The following is a 26,943-nucleotide window of genomic DNA, read 5'->3' on the forward strand; positions in this document are numbered from 1 at the left end:
GGCTGTTCCTCTGGGTTTGTGGCCCCCTCCTATCCGCACTCCCAAGGCAGGCTGGGGACACGTGGCCCTGCCCCGCCCTTGTTGGCTTCAGTTTCTCAATCGGGAGCGAGCGAGGAGCGGCAGTGGCCTGCTTTCCCCGCCCTTCCCATCAGTCGGGAAGCCGGATTGTGGGCTGGGGGAAGCAGCACCCTCTCACCTGGCACCCTCTGCCTCCTGCTCCTAGGCACTTGCTCCTATTCTCGAGCCCCTTAAAATCAGCAAAGCCCGAGAAGACCGCGTCCTCCTGGGTGAACAGGTAAGAAGGCATTCATTTTTTTTTCTCACGTGGTTTTCTTTTTCTGACTTCACCTCAACTTAGCTGCTGCTTTCACAGATCACAGCAAGAGGGATTTGAGAAAGACTTGAAAAAGTCCCAGCCAAAAAGCTGTGAACTGTTTCTCTGAAATGGTGTGAATTCTCTGCTCTGTATTTCTTTAGACTTGCAGGAAAAAAGATCCAAATAACCATAAAGCAAGTTACTTCTCTCTGTTCGCTTCTGAGTTTTGTAAATCAACAGAGCCACATTTTTAAGTGGTTGTGGGTTACTGGGGTCTGCTCCAGTGCATATTGCTTTAGGTCTTTAGATTTTTATGTACCATGCATGAATTATGTGTGCGAATTACCTTATCAAAAATTAATTGATTTAAAAGAAAGGGGAAAAATGGCATGAGTGAGCCTTCCTCGTTTGGATGGTATTCTGAAATGAAAATGAGTTCTTTTATTCTTTGCATTTATTTTAAATTTGCAAAAACCAACTAACTACTTGTCATTTTAAAGGTATGTGGTATACGCTACATTAACAAACGCATCCCAGCATAGGCAGCCTTTGCCCCTCATTTGTGAAGTTGGGTTGCTTCCAGGTGTTTTGCAATTAGTATTTTGACTTTTATGGGTAATCCTGTGAAAATAACTTTTTCTGTTTTTTTTTTTTTTTTTTTTTTTTTAGATTCCCTCCCCCTCCCCCCCTTCTTGGAGTTTATTCTCCATCAAGAATGAATACTGGGGGCAATGGCAAGAACGTTTTTGTAGCTCAGTTCATGTTACATATGCAGGTCAGCTCACTCAAGAATTATGTGACTAATTCCTAATTTCCAGAACCATGATGGTATGAGGGGGTGGGTGAGGAACTTGTTTTCTCTGAGGATTTTGCAGGAAGGAGGCAGTCTGCATAGTGGTTAAGACTTGACCTTTAAAAGCAGGCAAGCCTGGGTGTGTATGCATAGCTGCCTGACCTTGAACTCTCACTTAATAATTGTGCCTCAATTAGTTCTTATGCAAAATAGAGATTATAAAACTTCTTGGTGATACAGGATTTTTAAGGCACTTGGCACAATGTCTGGCACTTATTAAGCACCCTTGGAAGACTCTTCAAGCCTGGGGCTTTCCCTGGGTCATTATACTAGCTGGGCAGAATTGAGAAAGTCCTCTCAAGGGCATCTTCTTGACTCCCTCTTACCCAGCCCCACTGTAACTGGAGTGAAAGTCTTCTCCCCTGCTACAGGATTTTATTGACTTAGGCCCCTATCTTTGCTGAGGCTGGAGGGCTGTATGTCAGAGGACAGCAGGTCAGGTGAACCTCTTTCTGAAGGATCCCCAGACTCTTGGTCTCCTCCTGCCACCTGATCTAGATGTCACCCTTCCATCTCCCAGCCACCTTTGTCAAAGTGCAGGTTTACAGGATCCCTGGACAGAGCGGAGAATTCCCCAGAAGTCTAGGGGCACACCTTCTGTTCTCTAGTAAGTTATTGGGAGGCCACCTATGAGGCTCAGTGGAATAAGCACAGGCTGGTCAGGCTGGGTTCCATTTCTGGCTGTGGACAGTCATTGGACTTCTGAGCATCAGTGTCTTCATCTATAAAATCAAAATGTTAATGCCTTTGCCATAGAATTACATGAGAAAACATAGGTAAGGTGTTTGGCACATAGGGGTCCGTTAATGTGGAAGGTCAAACCCATGCTCCAGAGCTTTTGGGAAGATACCAGAATTAGCCATAAAAGACAGGCAGAAGACTCATGTGCTAATTTTCTTGGTCAGCAGTCGTTTATTGGGCTAGGTGGCCATGGTGCTGGAAACTGGGGTGAGATGCATAAGACAAGTTCCATGCATGTGAAACAGGCACACAACTCGTCTCACAGGAGCAGAGGAGACTGGGACTGGGACAGCTCCCTGCTTAAGAAGGAAGAAAAGTCTATTAGGCAGAAATGGGAGAAAGCTGAATTTGGGGCAGGAGGTGGGGTAGGGGGCAGTTCAGGAGGCTGCAGGACTGGGAGAGTGGGATAGGAGGTGAGAGGAGTCAGTGGGGACCAAATTTTGAAGGTCAAGTGGGAATTTGGACTTTATCTCAATGATGTGGGGTTTTAAGCAGGGTTGGGGATGCCTTTCTGGCAGCTTTAGGGGATGTTATTAGAGGCCTGATATGGACCCAGCATTCCACCCATCTCAAAGGCTTTAATGGTACCCCAAATAAATAAATGCACACAGTGGAATTCTTAGGATAGGCTCAGTGTGGGGGAGCCTGTCCTGAAAGTTGGGGTGCTGGGTTCTGGGGTTCTCATCCCAGAGTGGGGGTCTCCTCTTCTGCCTCAGTTGAGGGTTCAGGGCAGTTAGGCTTCCTATAGCTCTTTCCTTCTGGAGGTCTGCAAAATGTCTTTGGAAGCTGAAGTTACCCACTCCACTCCACCCCACCCCACCTCCCAGGCAGTACTGTCTGGTGGCTGTCCCTGTCCCAACCTTGGAAGAGGCATTTTTTTTTGAAATGGGCAATATGGGGGGCACCTGCATGGCTCAGTTGGTTGAGCGTCTGACTTTGGCTTAGGTCATGATCTGACAGTTTGTGGGTTCGACCCCTGCGTCTGTGCTGACAGCGCTGAACTTGGAGCCTGCTTCAGATTCTGTGTCTCCCTCTCTCTGCATCCCCCTACTCATGCTCTGTCTCTCAAAAATAAATAAATGTTAAAAAAAAAAAAAAAGAAAGAAATGGGCAATATGGCCCTTTAACCCAGGAGACTCCACTGAAGTCTGGGAACTGTGGCCTCCAGCCCTGCAACAATCCCAGGGGAGTTCTGGTCTCTGGCTGTCTTACACACTTATGCATGAGGGCTCTGTCCCATGATTAGGGGGTGGTGTCCCCTGGGAACTGAGCTGCATGAACCTATGTCCTGCGAACCTATGTCCGGAGCTTCCCAGGAGGCTGTTAGGAGACTCCTTTCTGTGTATCCCAGCCAGGAAGGGCGAATGGCTGCACCTGGAGAACTTTCAATTTTTCCACATCCTCACCAACATGTTATTTTCTGCATTTTGATAGTAATGATCTTAATGGGTATGGGGTGGTATTTCATCATGGTTTTGATGTGCATTTCCCTAGTGATTAGTGATGCTGAGTATCTTTTCACATACCTGTTCTCCATTTGTATATCTTCTTCGGAGAAATATTTGTTTATATTCTTTGTCCATTTTTTTTTTTAGTCAGGTTATTTGATTTTTTGTTGAGTTGTAGGAGTTTTTATATATTCTGGATATTAACTCCTTATCACGTTTGTATATATTTTTTCATTCCATAGGTTGCCTTTTCACTCTCTTGACTGTATCCTTTGATGCACAAAAGTTTTCAATTTTGATATAGTCCCATTTATCCTATTTTTGCTTTTGTTGCCATATCAAAGAAATAATTGCTAAGTCCAGTGTCACAAAGCTTTTTACCTGTATTTTTTTCTATGAGTTTTATAGTTTTGGATCTTGTATCTTTACAAGCATTTTAATAACTTTATTGTTTTTATCACATGTTTACTGGGGAAAATGCTAACGTTCAGAAAAGCACAGGAAGGAAAGAAAATCCCAATCCCCCCCCCCCCCCAGACATAACCATTCCCTAATATTTTACTGGGAAACTCTCCAGACAATGCCTTTATTGCTTTCCAGCTGTAACCTGCACATGAACCACCTGGGGATTTTGTTAAATTCTGATTCCTCAAAGCCCGAGGTGGGCCCCAGTCTATATTTCTAACAAGCTCTTAGGTGATGCTATTGCTACTGATCAGGAAACCATACCTAGCTATATACACACACACAGCTCTGTCTGTGTCTGTAGGATGTCTGTAGGATGTCTGTAGGATGTGTCTGTCTGTGTCTGTAGGATGCTAACTCAACTAGTCCCCTTCAGGGTGCTATGAAATTATCATTGTTATAAATAATGTAGTAGCAAACATCTGTGTGACCATGTCTTTGTTTACCTGAAGGAATTATTATTACTTTGTGGTGGGTTTTTTTTTTGTTTTATTTAAGTAATTTCTATACCCAAGTTGGGCTGAAACTCACAGCCCCAAGATCAAGAGTTGCATACTCTTCCTACTAAGCCAGCCAGGCACCCCTTATTTATTTGTTTTTCTAAGAAGAAGACGGGAACTAATGCATTCAAATGTGTTACTCCTCAAAGGAGTCACCTGGATCCTGAATCTCAAGGCTCTGCCAGTCCCCCATTGGTGGAGGGCAGACCAGTGTAGGAGAGAGGCGGGATAGGTGTAGCATGGGGGTGGGACAGGCAAGGGTGTGGGAGGAGGCAGTGGTGCTAGCACAGTTGCACCCAGTCGTCAGCCTGGAATTATGGATCTAGTGATCATTTAGTACCCACAGCTCCCTGCCAGCTTTGACTTAGTCTTCCTGATTTTATAGAGGAAGAAACAGGTGTAGGGGAATACTAGCTTGTCCATGGTCACGTAGGTGCGATGTGGCACCACTGCCGGGGATGTACCAGGCTCTCTGTCTGAATGTTGGTTGCCTGGCCCTTCCTGGAGGCTCTACCCTGCCCTCTAGCCACTGTGGTCCTGGTCCCACTGCACCGGAGACTCTGAAGAGCGCTGCCTAGGTGCCTCTCCTGGCCCCCACCCCCTGCCCTCCCATCTGGGTCCTGTCGAGCAGGCCCTGAACCTCACTCTCTCCTGCAGCCAGACCAGCATGAGAGGGAACCCCCCTGAAGAGACCTCCCTGCCAAAGGCTCCATGGGCTGTGCAGGGTAAGGCCTTTGTTAGACGCTAATTTTAGAGTCTCCTGGGCCTGGGAGATCCAGGGGGCCGGGGTGTGGGCCTGGGGTGTCTTCCAGATCACTGCCTCCTCCCTAGCCAGGCTCTGAACAGAGCTCTGAGGACTGGAGGCCCCAGGGTGATCACTGACCAGTTGTACAGTAAGGATTTACTGGGATGGGGCCTGTTGAGAGTATCAGACAGTTGCAGATGGCCCTGAACTTGAATCCCAGCTCTGCCACGTGCTCTCTCTGGGACTGTGGTCAAGTCACAGTACCTCTCCAATCCCACATTCCTCAACTGTAAAGTAGGATAAAAATAGGCTCTCCTTATAGGTCTCATAAGCTTTAGGATGGCTACCATTAAAAAACAAAAACAAAAAATAACAAGTGAGGGCAGGGATGCAGAAAAATTGGAACGCTTGTGCTCTGTTAGTGGGATTGTAAAATGGTACAGATGCTATGGAAAACAGTTTGGGAGTTTCTCGAAAAACCAAAAAAAGAACTGTCCTATGATCCAGCAATCTCAGTCCTGGTATATACCCAAAAGAATTGAAAGCTGGGTCTTGAAGAGATAGTACACCCATGTTTATAGCAGTATTGTTAGCAGTAGCCAAAAGGTAGAAGCAACTCAGGTGTCCATCGGCAGAAGAATGGATAAACTAAGTGTATGTATACATGCAATAGAATATTTCTCAGCCTTAAGTGGAAGGAAATGCTGACACATGCTTCAACATGGATGAACCTTGAGGATGTTATGCTAAGTGAAATGAGCCAGACAAAGACAAATACTGTACGATTCCACTTATATGAGGCACTTAGTGTTGTCAAAATTATGGAAACAGAAAGTAGAGTGCTGGTTGCCAGGAACTAGAGGGAGGAATGGGGAGTTATTATTTCATGGGTATAGAGTTTCACTTTTGCAAGATGAAAAGAGTTCTGCAGAAGGAGTTAGGGATGGATGCGTAACCATGTGAATGTACTTAATATCAGGGCACTGTACACTTAGAAATGGTTACGATTTTCTATTTTATGTGTGTTTTACCACAATTAAAAAAAATTAATGTTAATTTTTACAGGAAGAGACAGGGTGTGGACAGGGGAGGGGCAGAAAGAGATGGGGACACAGAATCCAAAGCAGGCTCCCGGCTCTTGAGTACAGAACCTGACGTGGGGCTTGAACTCACAAACTGCGAGATCATGACTTGGAGCCAAAGTTGGACGCTTAACTGACTGAGCCACCCAGGTGCCCTGACAATTTTTAAGATTGGGAAAAAGCTAGTACATGCCTCACAGGGGTTTTGTGAGGCAATTTATGAGAACTACTATTAGTGTGTGGTCTGGGGACATCCAAGACTTTCTGCCTTATGGACCCAGTTGTTGGAGATATGTATGTGTGTTCTTGTGGGGAGTGCAATTCTGCACGAGATGCTCAGTGTGCTCAGTTCCGGGGAGACTTCCTGGAGGACTTTCTATGCTCAGGGTGATCCTAGCATTTGTGGGATGGGTGGATTCCAGACATTGGAAAGTCCCTGGCAGAAAAATCACTTCCACTAAAGGGCAGTTTGCAGGGAGGCAATTTTAGCCCCACCTAGAGGACTTGTGATCAGAGCTATCCAAATGTGGAGCACTCCCCATTAGTGGAGGCATGTAAGGAGAGACTTGGCAAGCTGGAGAGGAGACTCCTACATGAGGCAGTGGCAGAGGCAGAGTCTCTCCTAGGCTTTGTGCCTCTCTGATGTGATCCAGTCCAGTCTAGTTACATATAACAGGTCTGTGTGAAGGTGGGACCCAAGTCAGAGGGAGTGAGGGAGCAGGCAGGTGGGAAGACTTGCTTCCAGCCCTCCCCTAAATGACAGTAATAATAGCTGCTGCCATTTACTGTGGGCAAGCCCTGTGTTAAATGCTGAACTGGGCTTGATCTCAAATTCTCACCACAACCCTGTGCTGTGGGTGCTCTAATATCCCCATTTTATAGTTGGGAACTGAGGCCCAGGGTTTAAGTCACCTGTTCAAGGTTGCCAGTAGATGCTGGAGCTGGGATTTAAACCTAGACAATCTGGCTTCAGCCCTCTATGCTGGGTGGAAATCTACAAAACCTACCTGCCACAAGTTGGCCTCTACCTACCCTGCTGCACCTGGCTGACAGTTCCTGGGCCCTGACAGTCTCACAGGTATGGATTCAGCAGCCACCACCTCTTCTTGCCTGGTGAATCAGCACTTTACCCTCCCTCTGGCTGGCTTCTTTGTGGAGCCAGGCCCAGCTTGCCTGGGTCCCCAGGGTCCAAGGATAATACCATGCAGACAACATTCGCCTTGATTGGGAGCCAGGCTCTCTGTTGCTCAATGCCCCCCTTCTTCCATTAAATGAGACCCTCCTTAAAAACTCTCTTCCAGAGCTTAAAGTCTTTCTCATGGCTGTTGCGTACATTTTGCTTTTTTGCAGCAGTGTTTTTTCCAACCTAGCTCTCTTGGTGCCAAGACCTTGTCCACATGATTCAGTTTGTTCAAGTTCCCAGTCTAGTACCCACAAGGCAATAAATTCTGTCCCTAATGGTGGCAATGTGGTGCCTTCCTCTGTCCTCACAGCTAAGTAAGATTACAGAGGAAGCCTTTAGCAGGGATGGTGATTTATCTAGAATTGACCCATTTGGCTGGGGTGGCATTCATACCTTATGAAGGCACAGGGAGATACTAAGGACATCTCTGTGCCAGGCAGGTTGCTAAGCTCTCCCCGAATTCATACAGTACCTGGGAGATAAAGGGCTGTGTCATTCCCATGTTAGAGATGAGGAGACTGAGGATCAGAGAGGTTAAAGCATGTGTTGAGAAGCCAAGATTTTTGCCTCTCTATGCTACTGCCCTTGAGGCTCTGTGTCAGTTGTTGATCTGATAGCAGTATGAGTTCCACTCACTGCTGGGTAGAATAACTACATTTAAGCTTTCTCTCCCACAGCTGCCTGGGGAGTGAGCCTTGGTAGTGCTATTTTATAGATGAAGAGGGTGATTAGGGACTTCCCAGGGAACCATAGGGGAAGGGGCACACCAGGGATGGGTGGTGGTCCTTTTGACCCCCTCCCCCCCTTGCTCTACAGGTACCTTGTCAACTCCACCACACTGGATTGCAGTCAGTGTGGCCCTCCTGCTTGGCTCCTTGGAGGAGCTGTCCCAGGCCCCAGTGAAACTGTGATTCACAGAGGCCAGCAGACCAGCTGGCCCGGTGGAGGCTGGGATGGGGCCAGGTACTTTCCAGTGTCTTTCCACAGTTGGGAAACCTTTCTTGAATGACACTTCTGCAGAGGGTGCCTCCTGGTCCTCCCTGCCTTGGTTTCCCTCCTGGCCAAGAAAGGCCACTCCTCCCCTTTTCCCTGGAAATCACATAGGCAATGTAATTTTTTTTTTAATTAAATATAATTTGTCAAATTGATTTCCGTACAATCCAGTGCTCATCCCAACAGGTGCCCTCCTCAATGCCCATCACCCACTTTCCCCTCTCCCCCATCCCCCATCAACCCTCAGTTTGTTCTCGGTATTTAAGAATCTCTTTATGGTTTGCCTCCCTCCCTCTCTGTAACCTCCCCGCCCCCCACCATGGTCTGCTGTTAAGTTTCTCCAGATCCACATAGGAGTGAAAACATACAGTATCGGTCCTTCTCTGCCTGATTTATTTCACTTAGCATAATACCCTCCAGTTCCATCCATGTTTCTGCAAATGGCCAGATTTCATTCTTTCTCATTGCCAAGTAGTATTCCATTGTATATATAAACCATATCTTTTTTATCCATTTGGCAATGTAATTTTTTAAATGTTTATTTTATTTATTTTTGAGAGAGTGAGCAGGGGAGTGGCAGAGGGAGGTGGGGACAGAGGATCTGAAGCAGGCTCCATGCTGACAGTAGAGAGCCCGATACAGGACTCCAACTCATGAACCATGAGATCATGACCTGAGCCCAAGTCGGACACTTAACCAACTGAGCCACCTGGGTGCCCTGGCAATGAAATTTTTGACTCTCATATTGCAGTGACAAGAGTTCTGGAACTCTTAACCTAACCCTATAAGGCATGACTCTTAACCCCACAGGAGGAAGCTGGGGCTGGTTCGGGATCTGGGACTTAAACCCTGGGCCTGCAAAGCCCTTAACATTGGCTAAGTTCGGGCACCTGGGTGGCTCAGTTGGTTAAGCCTCCTTCTCTTGATTGTGGCTCAGGTCATGATCTCACAGTTAATGAATTTGAGCTCTGTGTTGGGCTCTGTGCTGACAGGGTGGAGCCTCTGTGCTGACAAGGTGGAGCCTTCTTTGGATTCTCTCTTCCTCCCTCTTTGCTCCTTCCTCCCTCTTTGTTCCTTCCCCACTTTTATTTTTTAAAAAAATAAAGTACAGAGAGTTGGATAAAGCTGTCCTACCCCAGATACATAGTATCTCTTGTTATTAGCATGTATTACTAGTGTGGTACATTTGTTATAATTGATATTGATAACATGATTATTAACTAAAGTTCATAGTTACATGAGGGTTCCCTCTTGGTGTTGTACATTCTCTGGGTTTTGACAAATGTATAATGGCACTCTGACAATTGTGATATCCACAATTACAGTATCATACAGGATAGTTTCACGCCTTACAAATCTTCTGTGCTCCACTTATTCTTCCCTCCCTCCCCACAACCCCTGACAACCACTGATCGTTTTACCATGTCTGTAGTTTTGCCTTTTCCAAAATGTCATGTAGTTAGAATCATACAGTATATAGCCTTTTTAGATTGGTTTCTTTCACTTAAACACACACACTTACAGGGGTCACCTGGCTGGCTCAGTCTGTGGAATATGTGACTCTCGATGTCAGGTTTGTGAGTTCAAGCCTCATGTTGGACATAGGTTACATTAAAAAAAAAATGTTATGAAAAAACATGCCCCCACAATATTTTTCAGATGTTCTCGCTGGGGCACCCAGGTGGCTCATTCGGTTGAGCATCTGACTCTTGATTTCGGCTCAGGTCATGATCTGGCAGTTCATGGGTTTGAGGCCCGTGTCCATCTCAGTGCTGACAGTGTGGGCCCTGCTTGGGATTCTTTCTCTCTTCCTCTCTCTCTCCCCTGCTCTCTCTCAAAATAGATAAATAAACTATATAAATATCTATATTATCTATATATCTATATCTCGTGACTTTCTGCCCCTGACATGGAATAGCTCTTCATTTATTTAGGTGTTCCTTGGTTTCTTTCATCATAGCTTTATAGTTTTCATTATATAGATCTTCTACATATTTTGTTTATACCAAACTATTTCGTTGTTTTGGTCCTAACATAAGTGGTATTGTGTTTTTAATTTCAAATAGGTGATATATATGCACAGGAAAAAAAAATTCAAGAGGTACAGACTGGTTTACAGCTTCCTCTCTGTATCCTATTCTTTAGGCCTCTATTTTCAACTATCCAAAGACATTCACTGATGCTAGGTTCTTTTTTTTTTTTAATTTTTTTTTTAATGTTTGTTTATTTTTGAGACAGAGACGGAGCATGAACAGGGGAGGGTCAGAGAGAGAGGGAGACATAGAATCCAAGGCAGGCTTCAGGCTCTGGGTTGTCAGCATAGGGCCTGATGCGGGGCTTGAACTCATGGATGGTGAGATCATGACCTGAGCTGAAGTCGGACGCTTAACTGACTGAGCCACCCAGGCGCCCCTGATGCTAGGTTCTTGTGGGTCTTTCTAGAAATTGTATGCACATACTCAAGCTCATATGAATATTTATTACTAATTCAACAAACATTCATGAGCATTTGCTATGGGGCAAGCACAGGAGCTGGGGCCAAGAACAAAAGGAAGCCCTGCTCTCATGGAGCTTATATTCGTTATAGTTGGTACCACCAACTATAAGAATTCTTCGTGGAAGGTATTATTATCTCTGTGGGAGGGCTGAGGGCCAAAGGAGGACTCTCTGGGCCAACTAAATTCTCCAAGAGCCTAAGGAGAGAAGCTGGGTCCTGCCAAGAGCTAGGGGCAGGGCTGCTCAAGGCCAGAGGAAGCAAATTCTGGAAGGGAGGGCTTCTTGCCAAGGCAGATAGGTACAGATGAGGAGGTGGTGAGGAGGAAGCTTAAGGAAGCTGCTAGACCAGTCTGGCCAGAGTTCAAGTTCCAAGAACTTGGAAATCCTGTTTCCAGGTGGCTGCATTAAAATTTTTAAAAAAAAATATTTATTTTTGAGAGAGAGACATAGTGTGAGTGGGTGAAGGACTGAGAGAGAAGGAGGGGAGACATAGAATCTGAAGTAGGCTCTAGGCTCCAAGCTGTCAGCACAGAGCCCAATGTGGATCTCAGACTCATGGACCTCGAGATCATTGACCTGAGCCTAAGTCAGCCACTTAACCGACAGCCACCCAGGCGCCCTCGGTGGCTGCATTTTAATTCCTTAATTTTCTTTCCTCTCTAGCTTCTTAGACACATTCTTCTGGGGACCAGCCTAACTTTGTTTGGCTGACATGAAGAAAAAGGATTTTTATCCATATAGAGACCAACACTGCCAGGGGAGTGGCCAGGGTGTCTCCAGAGGCACAGAAGGTCAGACAGGCCTGTGATGAAGAGCCAAAGAGAGGCAGTGGGCGGCTGAGGACTGAGTATCTGAGTGGCAGCTCTTGGCCAAGTTGGCTTCCCCACTTGGGTCTCCCTGTCAGGTTGGAGGTAACATTTTTTATTTTTTATTTTTTAAAATATACATCCAAATTAGTTAGCATATAGTGCAACAATGATTTCAGGAGTAGATTCCTTAGTGCCCCTTACCCATTTAGCCCATCCCCCTTCCCACAACCCATCCAGTAACCCTCTGTTTGTTGTCTATATTTATGAGTCTCTTCTGTTTGTCCCCCTCCCTGTTTTTATATTATTTTTGTTTCCCTTCACTTATGTTCCATCTGTTTTGTCTCTTAAAGTCCTCATATGAGTGAAGTCATATGATTTTTGTTTTTCTGTGACTAATTTCACTTAGCATAATACCCTCCAGTTCCATCCATGTAGTTGGAAATGGCAATATTTCATTCTTTTGATTACTGAGTAATACTCCATTGTATATATATACCACATCTTCTTTATCCATTCATCCATCGATGGACATTTGGGCTCTTTCCATACTTTGGCTATTGTGGATAGTGCTGCTATAAGCATGCGGGTGCATGTGTCCCTTCAAAACAGCACACCTGTATCCTGTGGATAAATGCCTAGTAGTGCAATTGCTGGGTTATAGGGTAGTTCTATTTTTAGTTTTTTGAGGAACCTCCATCCTGTTTTCCAGAGTGGCTGCACCAGCTTGCATTTCCACCAACAATGCAAAAGAGATCCTTTCTCCACATCCTCGCCAACATCTGTTGTTGCCTGAGTTGTTAATGTTAGCCATTCTGACAGGTGTGACGTGGTATCTCATTGTGGTTTTGATTTGTATTTCCCTAATGATGACTGATGTTAAGCATTTTTTCATGTGTCTGTTAGCCATCTGGATGTCTTCCTTGGAGAAGTGTCTATTCGTGTCTTTTGTCCATTTCTTCACTGGATTATTTGTTTTTTGGGTGTTGAGTTTGGTAAGTTCTTGACAGATTTTGGATACTAACCCTTTATCTCATATGTCATTTGCAAATATCTTCTCCCATTCTGTCGGTTGCCTTTTAGTTTTGCTGATTGTTTCTTTCACTGTGCAGAAGCTTTTTATTTTGATGAGGTCCCAGTGTTCATTTTTGCTTTCATTTCCCTTGCCTCCAGAGACGTGTTGAGTAAGAAGTTGCTGTGGCCAAGATCAAAGAGGTTTTTGCCTGCTTTCTCCTCGAGGAGTTTGATGGCTCCCTGTCTTACATTGAGGTCTTTCATCCATTTTGAGTTTATTTTGTGTGTGTGGTGTAAGAAAGTGGTCCAGGTTCATTCTTCTGCATGTCGCCGTCTAGTTTTCCCAGCACCACTTGCTGAAGAGACTGTCTTTTTTCCATCGGATATTCTTTCCTGCTTTGTCAAAGATTAGTTGGCCATACGTTTGTGGGTCAATTTCTGGGTTCTCTATTCTGTTCCATTGATCTGAGTGTCTGTTTTTGTGCCAGTACCATACTGTCTTGATGATTACAGCTTTTGTGGTATAGCTTGAAGTCCAGGATTGTGATGCCTCCTGCTTTGGTTTTCTTTTTCTGGCTATTCAGGGTCTTTTCTGGTTCCATACAAATTTTAGGATTGTTTGTTCTAGCTCTGTGAAGAATGCCGGTGTTATTTTGATAGCGATTGCATTGAATATGTAGATTGCTTTGGGTAGTATCAACATTTTAACAATATTTCTTCTTCCTATCCAGGAGAATGGAATGTTTTGCCATTTTTTTTGTGTCTTCAATTTCTTTCATAAGTTTTCTGTAGTTTTCAGTGTATAGATTTTTCACCTCTTTGGTTAGATTTATTCCTGGGTATTTTATGGGTTTTGGTGAAACTGTAAATGGGATCGATTCCTTGATTTCTCTTTGTGTTGCTTCATTGTTGGTGTATAGGAATGCAACCGTTTTCTGTGCGTTGATTTTATATCCTGCCACTTTGCTGAATTCATGAATCAATTCTAGCAGTTTTTTGGTGGAATCTTTAGGGTTTTCCATATAGAGTATCATGTCATCTGTGAAGAGTGAACGTTTGACCTCCTCCTGGTCAATTTAGATGCCTTTGATTTCTTTGTGTTGTCTGATTGCTGAGGCTAAGACTTCCAATACTATGTTGAATGACAGTGGTGAGAGTGGACATCCCTGTCTTGTTCCTGACCTTAGGGGGAAAGCTCTCAGTTTTTCCCCATTGAGGATGATATTAGCATTGGGTTGTTCATATATGGGTTTTATGATCTTGAGGTATGATCCTTCCATCCCTACTTTCTTGAGGGTTTTTATCAAGAAAGGATGCTGTATTTTGTCAAATGCTTTCTCTGCATTTATTGAGAGGATCATATGGTTCTTGTCCTTTCTTTTATTGATGTGATGAATCACGTCAATTGTTTTGCAGATATTCAACCAGCCCTGCATCCCAGGTATAAATCCCACTTGGTTGTGGTGAATAATTTTTTTAATGCATTGTTGGATCTGGTTGGCTAATATCTTGTTGAAGATTTTTGCATCCATGTTCATCAAGGAAATTGGTCTCTAGTTCTCCTTTTTAGTGGGGTCTCTGTCTGGTTTTGGAATCGAGGTAATGCTGGCTTCATAGAAAGAGTTTGGAAGTTTTCCTTCCATTTCTATTTTTTGGAACAGCTTCAAGAGAATAGGTGTGAACTCTTCCTTAAATGTTTGGTAGAATTCCCCTGGAAAGCTATCTGGTCCTGGACTCCTGTTTTTTTGGCAGATTTTTGATTACTAATTTGATTTCCTTACTGGTTATGGGTATGTTCAAATTTTCTATTTCTTCCTGTTTCAGTTTTGGTAGTGTATACGTTTCTAGGAATTTGTCCATTTCTTGCAGATTACCCATTTTATTGGCATATAATTGCTCATAATATTCTATTATTATTGTTTTTGTTTCTGTTGTGTTGGTGGTGATCTCTCCTCTTTCATTCTTGATTTCATTTATTTGGGTCCTTTCCTTCTTTTTGATCAAACTGGCTAGTGGTTTATCAATTTTGTTGATTCTTTGAAGGAACCAGCTTCTGGTTTCATTGATCTGTTCTGCTGTTTTGTTTTTTTGTTTTTTTGTTTTTTTTGGTTTTGATAGCATTAATTTCTGCCCTAATCTTTATTATTTCCTGTCTTCTGCTGGTTTTGGGTTTTATTTGCTGTTCTTTTTCCAGCTCCTTAAGGCGTAAGATTAGATTGTGTATCTGAGATCTTTTCCTTCTTTAGGAAGGCCTGGATTGCTGTATACTTTCCTCTTATGACCGCCTTTGCTGCGTCCCAGAGGTTTTGGGTTGTGGTGTTATCATTTTCATTGACTTTCATATACTTTTTAATTTCCTCTTTAAGTGCTTGGTTAGCCCATTCATTCTTTAGTAAGATGTTCTTCAGTCTCCAAGTATTTGTTACCTTTCCAAATTTTTTCTTGTGGTTGATTTCAAGTTTCATAGCATTGTGGTCTGAAAATATGCACAGTATGATCTCGATCTTTTTGGACTTACTTAGGGCTGACTTGTGTCCCAGTATATGGTCTATTCTGGAGAACGTTCCATGTGCACTAGAGAAGAATGTGTATTCTGCTGCTTTATGGTGAAATGTTCTGAATATATCTGTTAAGTCCATCTGGTCCAGTGTGTCATTCAAAGCCATTGTTTCCTTGTTGATTTTTTGATTAGATGATCTGTCCATTGCTGTGTTGAAGTCTCCTACTGTTATTTATGGTATTACTATTGATGAGTTTCTTTATGTTTGTGATTAATTGATTTATATACTTGGGTGCTTCCATATTTGGGTGCTTCCACATTTGGTGCATAAATGTTTACAATTGTTAGGTCTTCTTGGTCTGTAGACCCCTTGGTTATTATATAATGTCCTTCTGCATCTCTTGATACAGTCTTTATTTTAAAGTATAGATTGTCTGATATAAGTATGGCTATTCTGGCTTTCTTTTGTTAACCATTAGCATGATCAGTGGTTCTCCATCCCCTTATTTTCAATCTGAAGGTGTCTTTAGGTCTAAAGTGGGTCTCTTGTAAACAGCATATAGATGGATCTTGTTTTCTTATCCATTCTGTTACCCTGTGTCTTTTGATCAGAGCATTGAGTCCATTGATGTTTAGAGTGAGTACTGAAAGATATGAATTTATTGCCATTATGATGCTTGTAGAGTTGGAGTTTCTGGTGGTATTCTCTGGTTCTTTCTAATCTTTTGTTGCTTTTGGTGTGTGTGTGTGTGTGTGTGTGTGTGTGTGTGTATATATATTCATTCATATATGTACTTGCAGGGCTGGTTTAGTGGTCACAAACTCCTTTAATTTTTGTTTGTCTGGGAAACTTTTTATCTCTCCTTCTATTTTGAATGACAGCCTTGCTGGATAAAGAATTCTTGGCTGAATATTTTTCTGATTCAGCACACTGAATATATCCAGCCACTCCTTTCTGGCCTGCCAAGTTTCTGTGGATAGGTCTGCTGCAAACCTGATCTGTCTTCCCTTGTATGTTAGGGACTTTTTTTCCCTTGCTGCTTTCGTGATTCTCTCCTTGCCTGAGTATTTTGTGAATTTGATTATGATATGCCTTGTTGATGGTTGGTTTTTGTTGAATCTAATGGGAGTCCTCTGTGCTTCCTGGATTTTGATGTCTGTGTCTTTCCCCAGGGTAGAAAAGTTTTCCACTATGATTTGCTCACATAACCCTTCCACCCCTTCCACCCCTATTTCTCTCTCTTCCTCTTCTGGGACCCCTATGATTCTGATGTTGTTCCTTTTTAATGAATCACTGATTTCTCTAATTCTTAAATCGTGCTCTTTTGCCTTAATCTCCCTCTTTTTTTCTGCTTCATTATTCTCTATAAGTTTGTCCTTTGTGTTGCTGATTCTCTTTTCTGCCTCATCCATCCTTGCCACTGATGCATCCATCCCTGACTACAGCTCAGTTAGAGCATTTTTAATTTCATTCTGGCTATTTTTACTTCTTTTATCTCTGCAGGAAGGGATTCTAATCTGTTTTCAACTCCAGTTAGTATACTTATTATCGTGATTCTAAATTCTGGTTCAGACATCTTGCTTGTATCTGTGTTGGTTAAATCCCTGGCTGTCATTTCTTCGTGCTCTTTCTTTTGGGGTGAATTCCTTTGTTTTGTACTTTTGAAGGGAGAAAAGGAATTAATGAGGTAGAAAAATTGAAATTAACAAAATTAAAATTAAAAAAAATTAAAATTAAAAATTAAAAAAACACACAAAAATCTAATAGATGATGCTAGATCCTAGGTGTGTTTTGGTATGGGTGTTGAAAGTGGTTTGACATATTAGAGGAAAAAAAAGGGGGGGAGAAAGGAAATCGTTTGAGATTTTGAAAAAATGAATACACTGAAATAGACTAAAATGAGATGATGGGAGTAAAAAAGAATTTGAAAAAATATACACAAAAGTGAAGAATATAGTAGAAAAAAAAGAAAAAAAAAATTTTTATATTTTAATATATGAAATTTATTGTCAAATTGGTTTCCATACAACACCCAGAAAGAAAAATATTTTTAATAAAAGTTAAAAATAAATACGAGTTTTTTCATTTTCTGTATTAAAGAAAAAAGAAAAGAAATGAAAAAGAAAAAACAAAGAAGAAAAAAAAGAAATCATTTGAAAATTTGAAAAAGTGAATATACTGTAGTAGACTAAAATAAAATGATGGGAGTAAAATAGAATTTGAAAAAAATTTATATAAAAGCAAAAAATATAGTAATAAAAATTAAATAAAAATATTTTTAATAGACATTGAAAGTAAAAATGAAATTTTTCTCTTTCTGCATTCAAGAAAAAGAAAAGAAACGAGAAAAAAGAAAAAGAAAGAAAAAAAGGAAATTGTTTGAAAATTTGAAAAGGTGAGTACACTGAAATAGACTAAAATAGAATGATGGAAGTACAGTAGAATTTGAAAAAATTTACACAAAAGTAAAAAATATAGTTATAAAAATTAAAGAAAGATTTTTAATAAAAATTGAAATTAAAAATGAATTTTTTCTCTCTGTATTCAAGAAAAAAGAATTGTAAAAGAGAAAAAGGAAAAAGAAAAAAAGAAAGAAAATTGAATAGATGAACCTGCTAACAGATTGAAGTAGGGCTGAAATTGCTTCATTTTCTCCTAGAAGTCAGTCTATGTAGCCCTTTATAGTCCATAAACTAAGCCGGTGGTGAGACTTGTGTTCTTGAAGAGCGAAGTTGGCCTAGTTGGGCAGGGCTCAGTGTAACAGCTCTGCTCTCCACTAGATGGTGCTGCTAGCCTACTGGGGTGGATTGTTGTGGCGCTCCTAGGTGCTTATGTGCATGCGCGGGAGTGGTGAAAATAGCGCCACCCAGCTACCCAGTCTGTTTCCCCCACGCAGATCAGCAATCGCGCACCTGTCCTCTGTCTTCAGCTCTTGTCCACTCCCCGCTTTTTACTCTCTGTGACCAGGCCCCAGGCAGTACCTCTCTCCCATGTTTTGTCTCAGATGTGGCTGTTTTCCCCAGCCCCTTACTTCCGAAGGACTGCGGCTTTGGCCCCTTTTGCCCCTCTGCAGGAGGGTCTCACCGAGCAATGGCCAAATGAGCATTTGCCGAATATTGGCTGCACCCAGGAACGCCTGCTGGACCCTGTTGTTGCCGGTGCCCTGAGACCATGGCCAGGTGCCAGCCCGCCCCAGAAAAAGTTCGCGAGACAGTGTAGCAGCAGCGTCTCAGGGATTATGGAAAATCATAACACACATCTGGCACCAGGCTTCACTCTTAACAATCTTGCCCCAGCACCAGTGAATGTGGCCGCCTTCCGGGGTCTGCTGGGACCAGGTGGCTTCAGCAGTCTCTACCGGATGTCCTTCCAGCAGTGGAACTGCTTTTCCCTGTGTGGCCCGAGAACCTCCTGGACCCCACTCTGTTCCTGGGGATTTGCCCTTCCCACCAGAGTACCGCCAGCTATCGAGCTGCGGAGTTGTAGCCTTTGCGCTCCCCTTGTTTACAGTCTTAATGGAATTTAAACCCTCTCCTTTCTCCTTTATCCCTTTTTAGTTTAGTCCCTGCGGCTGTTTCCAATTTTCCACTTTCTCTCCAGCTGCTTTGGGGAAGGGGTACTTTTCCTGTATTCTCCCCCCCCTTCCCCAGTCTCCGTCTTCTCTCCGCCCGCAAAAGCAGTTCCCTACCTTTTGCAGCTTCTCGCTCCCCAAGTTCAGCTCTCCACGCCGCTTACCTGCTGAATTCTGTGGTTCAGGTTGTGCAGATTGTTGTGTTAATCCTCCATTCAGTTTTCTAGGTGTGTAGGATGGTTTAGTGTTGGTCTGGCTATATTTCATGGACGCGAGACACACAAAAAGCTTCCCTGCTGTCCTGCCATCTTGGCTCCTCCCCTGGAGGTAACATTTTTAGACATGGCCCTGGACTCTCTGGCATCCCCCTTCCCACCCGTGCCTCAAACATTAGAGCCAGTGGATACCCTACAGCCATATGTATGCTGCCCTGCACCCATCCCCCAGCCCTGCTAAGAATTTTTGCGTCTGGTTATTTTGTGTCATACATGTAGTAATAATAGCTCATCACTGATCAGGACGAGGGCCAGTGACTGAAATTTCATTCCTGTTTTTACACATGAAGAAATGGGCTCTGAAGCCAAATCTATGCTTCTGCTGTAACACTACATTGCCTCTGTAGTGTCACAGAGCACCCTCTGTAGCGCTCTGGGTAGAGGCACACGCATTAGGAGTCCTTCTGTCCAACTTGGTATGTTTGTACGTGCCTCACTTAAGCAACTCAGATGCTGACCCTCTGGCTGAGCTGAGACCCTTCCCCTCTGTTTGGCTGTGGGGTAATTCTCTGGCTCTCGACTCTCCAAATGGTGCTGCTTAGGGCCATTTTTGACTTGGTTATAGTCTTAGGACCCACCTTGTAAAGAGGAGTTACTCCTTAACAGGGTTTGACTGATTTTATGGTTCTTACTACAAATTGTCAGGTAGGGCCAATGCAGAAAAACTGCAATATTTTATCAATGAACATGTATCAGACATATGTGCCTTTTACCAAATAGAGCTCTTTAATTCCTACAGGCAGAAAGGATTCACTTACATGATGATTACATTCTATACAAACGTAAGCAATGTGTCCTTCAGCCCCTGCTTCTATTGAATGGCACCCATTTTACTGAGTAGATGATGGTTCTTTATACATTTAGATTCCCTGGAATACATGCACCAGGGAAATGCCTGGGAGGCCAGCGTCTTTAAGAGACAGTTCTTAAAAGGATCTAGGACTTTTTCCCATCTAGGCATGGTTCAAACTGCATGGGAGAACTGCCCCTCAGCCCCTTCCAGGCACATGAACCTCCATTAGACCTCCCCCCCCCCCCCCGCCGCCTTAGAGGTTATCTTCCTTTGTCACGGGGCTTACGGGGTGATGGTTGGTATGTTGGTACTCTTGCCTCCAGCTTCTGCCTTTCACTCATCTTGCACATCAGTGCTCCCTAAATTAACATTCTTATCAGGTCATTCCCCTGCTCAAGAATCTGCACTGGGTCCCTGCTGCCTGTCACATCAATAACTGCTTGGCTTTCAAGACCACCTGTAGTGTAGCCTTGTCTTGCCTGTTCAGTGTAGATTCCCATTACACCCCAACACAGCTTTTTTGCTCCAGATGAATAACCTTCCCTTTGCTGTCCAGAGTATCTGCTATGCGGGCCTCTTCTCCATGCCTTGTTCACTTTATCCCCACTTCTGCCTCCTCAGTGTCTTTTCTCTTCCCCATTATCTACCCTTCATCCTATAGCCTAATTATCTATCCCCTTTCCTTGCATGAAGCCTCCTTTGACCAGCAGGCCAACTCCAGTACATTTCTTCTCCAAACACCTATGATGTTTATTGTTCACACCATAGAGACTGGCCTTTAACTATTCTGCAGATGTTCTTTTGGCCTGCTTCCAAGATCACCACCTAGACTGTGATTTCTATAAGAGCAGGGAACTGAATACCCCATAGTGTAGAATGGGCATATATCAGTGCCTGAATACTAGCCATTAGCAGTCAGGCATTGCGCATGGAAATATTCTGTAACCCTCAGGCAAAAAAGCAAGTGAACAACAGGGCTCTTAGTGTTACCATATTCTATAGATTGCAAAATACACCTTTCCCTCACTTATCACATTTTAACATCTCCTTTGGAATCAGGATCAATGGCATATCATGATATAATTGATAGTTCAGTTCCTCTTCTTTGTTTCTTAGTGGAATATAAAATATTGGTGCATTTTGCAGTCAGTTGTGCATTAGACTTGATGAAAAGCACTAACTTGATGGTTACTTACTGGTTGATGTGACAATCTGTTGATAGCTGTTTCTTGATTGGACCTGGGAGAAAGCATTTAGGAGAAGTGAGGGGATGTTGGATGTTTTATTGGGCCCAGAAGCTTCCTGAATCTGAATTGATTCAACTCTTCCTCTCCTCCATTCTCGTGTTCCCTGTGTGTGCTGCTTCAGAGACTGATTCCTCACTAATTGGAATCTTAGCATCACCAGCCCTGGTGGGGTGGTGGGCCAAGAGGCTGTCTTCCCTCTCCTGTGAGGAGCCTTCACATGGGCTTGGCAGAACCAAGGTGTCTCTGACTAGCCAGCTCAGCTGCTCAGCTCTGAAGGCAAGAAAGATGAGCTCCCAGCCCTGAGTAAAGCCAGACTGGGAGGGATTAGGGGAGACTGAGGGCAAGGGCCACAGCCTCTGAGGAAGCACAGAGGGCCAACCCATCCATGGTGACGAGGAATGGCTCCTTTCTAGGCCCATCGGCCCTGAGCTTTGGCCGGAGTGGCCTGCCCTGACCAGCTCAAGTCATGCATGCAGACTCTGGGTTCTGAGTTTGAAGTTGCAGGGTGCTCAGGTCACTCCGCCCCCATCCAGATCCTCATGGGCTCCATCCCCTGAAGCAGCTTCTCTTGGCCCCACAGGCAGTCTCCTCTAGCGGCATAAAGCTGCTGGGCAGGGGAATGTGGTCTTTTCCTTTTGTTTGCAGACCATCCCCTAATGCAGAGTTATCAGCAAGAGCTTTGGGGCCAGACGTAGTTAGATTTGATTACTTCCTCTCCTATTTGTTACCATGTGACCTTGGGCAAGTTGCCAAACTTTCTGAGATTTGGTTTCCTCATTTTTTTTTTTTTTTTTTTTTTTTTGGTAGATGGCAATTTTAATAATAGCAAGGGGAACTTCTATATGAAAGCTGGTCTTTTTTTTTTTTTTTTATGCGTGCATTCTTTTTTTTTCTTTAAATCCAGTATAGTCAACACACAGTGTTAATATTAGCTTCAGGTGTACAATATATAGTGATACAACAATTGTATACATCACTCACTGCTCATCTCAATAAGTGTACTCTTAATCCCCTTCATGTATTTCCCCCATCCCCCTACCCACCTCCCTTGGTAACCATCAGTGTGGTTTCTTCATCTTTAAAATGAGGGTGACAATTCTAACTCTGGTGTGTGTGTGTGTGTGTGTGTGTGTGTGTGTGTGCGCACGCGCTTGCGTATGTAGGGATTAAGTGACAAAAGTAACTAACATTAGCCACTATTATCATCGTTGTCCCATTGAAGGTAGTCCCAGCTCTGTCCTATGGGCCTTGCCCAACATTATCATTGCAAGTTTTATGGGCCCCACACATCCCTGAACCAGAGGCAGCACCATCTCCATGGCCCTCCCCCAATCCTGACAGAGAGTTCTGGCTGTTTTTCCCTCATTCTGCTGGGTTTCACCGAGAATTCCTTGTGTGTCCACTGGGGGCTGTGCCTGGTGAATGCTAGAGCTCTAGTTCCAGGGGAGAAATAAGGCAGGAGGCATGAAAAGTTCAAGGCTAAAATAACTCATGCAAGGAGAAAGAAATATAAGGGAGATTCCTTTTCAGTAAGATGGAGGATTTGATAGTTTATGGGGAAAAAAACTCTCTAAAACATCTGGAAACTTAGGATAGAAAACAGTTGACATGCTTTTTATGCATAGCTGCATGGAAATAGGATAGCCCTTGGAGAAGAGGCATAAAGGGAAGTTGACAGCCTGTCTGGGCAGGGAGTGAGATAGCTTTGCCTGCTCTGAGCATCTTTTGCTGGTCTGGATAGGGCAGGGATTTGCGTCTGAATAGCCATAGGGACAACGGACACAGTTTTGATCTTATATGAAGCAGAAAGGTAGAACTGTGACTCCCACATACATCTGGGACCCTTCAGGGTTCAAACTTCCAATGAAAGGCCAGAAAAAATACACTCACCTTCAAAGGCAGCGAGCAGGAAGCTCTTCTAACCTGGCCCGGGTTTGGTTGGGGAAGGCCTCTTCTGAGAAATTTATAACCACACTCCTGCCCTCTTCTGAATTTGCGATCCAACTTACACTACTCATGTGATTCTAGAGTCTCTAGGCCAGGAAATTCTAGGCTGGAAAATTCATAGAGACAGAAAGTAGAATGGTGGTTGCCTAGGGATGAGGGGAGGAGGAAATAGGGAGTTGTTTAAAGTTGCTAGGGTTTCTGCTTCCCAAGATGAAGAGTCTTCGAGGTTGGTGGCACAATATGAAAGTACTGAACACCGTAGAACTGTGTGCTTAAAAATGGTTAAGATGGTAAAAAAAAAAAAAAAAATGGTTAGGATGGTAAATTTTATATTAGGTATATTTTGCTACAATAAAAAAGTGATTTCGGACTGATAACTTGGGGATACCTTGCAGAAGCAAAAGCAGAACCTCTTCAGAGGGGGGGATACACCTTCAACCCAACTTGCTTGTTGAACTTGAGCAAAAAAGCCCAAGTTACAAAATGCACTAGGAAACCAGCAACCAGGAGGGAGTAGGCAGCACGAACAAAAAAGAGAGCTAGAGGATCAATGTCCCCAGAATGTTACTGTGGAATTATTCATAATGTCAAAAAAAAAAAAAAAAAAAAAAAAAAACCAAAACCAAAACCAAAACAAAACCCACCACCACGACAACAGCTGGAAACAAAGCAGAGTCCCTCTGGCAGGAAATTTTGCGTAGCCATTAAAAGATTCAGAAGGCTTTCCCTGAGGGATTTGATTATTGAGTGAGAAAAATAAGAAATGGTCATGGGTGCTATTATGATCCCAGTTTTTGCAAAGCAACCCCATAGCAAGCAAAACGTGACCCCAACCCCACACTTGTATGTGTGTGTGTATTTTTCTAACAGATAGGTGAGCATGAAAAAGGGAGTGAAGGCTGCCCATGAGGGCTGCTTGTTAGGGCTGCAGGCGAAGGAAGGGAGAAGGGAGAAGGAAGAAGAGGTGGAAAAAGAAGAGAGATTTCAAGACTGTCCTGAAAATATCTATAATGCTCAGCCCTCAGCATGCCTGTTATAAATCCTACTGATGGAGGATGATACCTGAATGTGAGTGATTGTGTCTAGAGGATAAAAGAAATTATAATACTGACTTGCAGATTTGCCTATTGTGAAGAAGGAAGACAAGTTACATGGATCTGGTTATTTGATTTTATTAGGACAAACGATCAAACTTCCTCTCTATGTGTATGTATGTCCACATATATTAGTGTGAACGAGGAGAAAGATGTGGAGGGCTGGGTGTTGACACTAGTAATACCATAAAGGAGAGAAGGAGGGGAAGGAAGTGCAAGAGAAAGATGTCAGATCTGGTGTCTTTATAAGAAGAGAGACACAGAGACACAAATATAGACATCTTTGTATTGTGTTGTTTTATTCGTGGCAACAAACTTACATTGATTTGAAATATGACAAATCAGGACAATTAAACAAATGAGTGAGCCAATGAAAAACTTTCACACCTTGCTTTTAAGAATGTCAAATGGGGGCACCTGGGTGGCTCGGTCGGTTAAGCGTCCGACTTGGGCTCAGGTCATGATCTCACGGTCCGTGAGTTCGAGCCCCGCGTCAGGCTCTGTGCTGACAGCTCAGAGCCTGGAGCCTGTTTCATATTCTGTGTCTCCCTCTCTCTCTGCCCCTCCCCATTCATGCTCTGTCTCTCTCTGTCTCAAAAATAAATAAACGTTAAAAAAAAAAATTAAAAAAAAAAAAAAGAATGTCAAGTGTCTGATCTCCTGGGAGGGCCCTTTTGCAATAGTTTTCAAGAATGTAAAAGTACCTGCCTCTACCTATGTACTTCCCCCCTGGGGGGAGGGGGAGGGAGGGCACCCAGCTATCTGTACAGACAGTCATTGCTGCACTATCTGTGGAAGTTCATGATTGGAAATGGCCTAAATGTTGAACAGAAGACAGATTATTTAGTCACAGTCTATATACACTGGAATACTTCACAGTTTATAGAAAAAAAGAAGGGAGACAGTGCCACTGTCTTCTAGACAGGTTGAGTGAGAAAAGCAAGGTACAGAACAACATTCTGTTAACTTGCTAGGGCTGCAGGGGGTGACTGAAAATGGGCATGTTCTCTCTCACCTGTTTGGGAGGCCAAAAGTGTGAGATCAAGGGCCATGCTCCCTCTGAAGGCTTGGGAATGGGGGGCGGGGGTGGTCCTTCCTGGCCTCTTCCTGGCTCTCGAAGTCCTTGGCTTTCTTTGGCTTGTGGATGTATCACTGTAGTTATGCCTGTTATCTTGTGTGTGTGTATCTCTCCTTAGAAGGACTTCCCTCACTGGATTTAGGGCCCTTCCTCAATTGAGCATGACCTCATCTTAACTCATTATATCTGTGAGGACCCTGTTTCCAAGTAAGGTCAAATCCTGAAGTTCCGGGTGGACAAGACCTTTCGGGAGCCACTCTTCAACACACTTGAAGCACTTGTGATGTCCTAGTGTTGGATTAAAAAAGAGAGAGAGAGAGAGAGAGAGAGAGAGAGAGAGAGAGAGATATGTTTGTTTATGTTGGACACTCTGGAATGGTAGGAGGAGGCTGAGGCTGTGGAAAGTGTACTTGTGAGATGTCTCTGGAAGAAAGCATGTGAAGTGCAGAAGTAGGACCGTGACAGAAAAGGGAGGGAAGAGGATTTCAGTTGGAGCCCCTTCAGTCTAAGTTTGGCCTTAAGGCCCACTGTGGGAAAGGCTGGTGAGTTGGGGTAAGGAGGAGGGAAGCTGGGGGTGCTGGTAGAACGATGGCTTATCCCCTGTGCCTTCCTGTTGAGGGCAGATGGGCCTGAATGCCAGCCTCTGGGCCCCTTCTGATAACAACAAAGTTTTGAAAGTTTTGGAATAACCTTCCTTGCCTAGTCTGGGTCCCCTCATGGTTCTGTTTCTCATTTGTTAGAAGGGTGGTGAAGGCCTCTTCGGGTTCCTGCTCCCAGAAGCCTGCCAACCCCTCCCTGGTCTGTGCTGCTTGCTGAGGCACCTGCTGCCTTCTCTCACCAGCCTGCTCTGTGACCATGCCTCCCCCTCAGTGTGAGCTGCTCCAGGCTGGGGCTCGTAGCTTTTCATCTGGGTGTGCAAAGCCCTGGGCACACGGGAGAGGCTCCATTACAAATGCTGCACGTGGAACAGAATTTAACCCTGATGTGGAGACTTCAGAACCTGTTTTAAAAGTTTCATGTTCTTTTCAAAAAAATTTTTTTTAATATATTTTTTAATGTTTACTCATTTTTTTGAGAGAGAGATAGCATGGGGCTCAGTCCCGTTGTGGGGCTCGGTTCCATGAACCGTGAGATCCCGACTTGCGCTGCAATCAAAAATCTGATGCTTAACCATTTGAACTACCCAGGCCCCAAGTTTCATGTTCTTATACAAGGAAACATAGACATGAGTGGGGTTCGTGGTGGAACCAGTCCTTTGTCAGATTGGGCATGTGTGAGTAGGGAGGAAGGGATGTGGCCTGGTGGGGAGGCTGCCTCCTCCACCCTAGCCCTGCACCTTTCCTTTCCAAGTGACTCAGGAACAGGGGCTGCACGTCTCATTCTTCCTTAGCTGTGACAATGATGCATGTTAGCACAAAAGATACCCCAGCCCTTCACTGCATGCTTCCCTGAGTCTCCTCATGATCGGTGTAGCTGGGGATTCAGGGGGGGCTTATGTTCCAGCAGGGGAGAGAGAGATGAAGCTACAGTGAGTGATTATTTAATCACAGGTGCAAGAGTTGTTACAAAGCATGGATCCACATTGCTTGTGAAAGGTGTAACAAAACAAATCTGACCAGGAGCCAGAACGGGCCATCTGTGTGCTATGGCCTATGAACGGCAGGGACATCCCCACTAGTACCCGTGGCAGAGCCCTACTTGAACCCGAACTCAACTAGTGTGAGGCCAAAGCTCTGCAGGAACATGGGCCTTGCGTGACCAAGACGCTGTCCACAGTGGGGACCTCTGCACACCC

The 26,943-nt window shown here is 43.9% G+C and overlaps 1 protein-coding gene across 2 annotated transcripts in view; it reads left to right on the forward strand.

Annotated features, from left to right (window-relative positions):
* The window catches only part of IL34 (interleukin 34), a 77,265-nt gene continuing 50,322 nt past the window's right edge, over positions 1-26,943 (forward strand). Inside the window, exon 1 of one of the 2 annotated variants that reach the window (XM_047835412.1) lies at positions 1-295. The gene's annotated coding sequence lies outside the window, so the exon portion shown is untranslated. The remainder of the gene's footprint in view (positions 296-26,943) is intronic. The other variant, XM_047835410.1, reaches the window with a different exon arrangement.

Source organism: Prionailurus viverrinus, chromosome E2, assembly GCF_022837055.1.
Source record: "Prionailurus viverrinus isolate Anna chromosome E2, UM_Priviv_1.0, whole genome shotgun sequence".
Taxonomy (NCBI): domain Eukaryota; kingdom Metazoa; phylum Chordata; class Mammalia; order Carnivora; family Felidae; genus Prionailurus; species Prionailurus viverrinus.